This window comes from Arachis ipaensis, chromosome B09 (genome assembly GCF_000816755.2).
Source record: "Arachis ipaensis cultivar K30076 chromosome B09, Araip1.1, whole genome shotgun sequence".
Classification (NCBI taxonomy): Eukaryota; Viridiplantae; Streptophyta; class Magnoliopsida; order Fabales; family Fabaceae; genus Arachis; species Arachis ipaensis.
Window position 1 is genome coordinate 7,943,028 of NC_029793.2, and position 325 is coordinate 7,943,352.

Below are 325 nucleotides of genomic sequence, written 5' to 3' on the forward strand. Positions count from 1 at the left end.
AGTTAGTTTAAAAATTAAAACAATTAAAAAATAAGATATAAAAATATTTAAAATTAAAAATAATATAAATATTCAAAATTTAAGCAAAGATTTGAATAGCAAATAAATTAAAATTTAGCGTGGACGGAAGTAATGAAAGGGTGGGGTGAGGGTCTATAGCAGTTGACACAGATGCAATTATATAGTATTGGAAGGAAGGAAGAAAGAAAAAAATCCATAAAAATATAATTTCCAAAAATGCCAAAATGGTGATTGAACGAAGTTATTTGACTATTACTCAAGACTGATTTTTTGTTATCTGTCAAGTAAACTTGATTCTATGCAT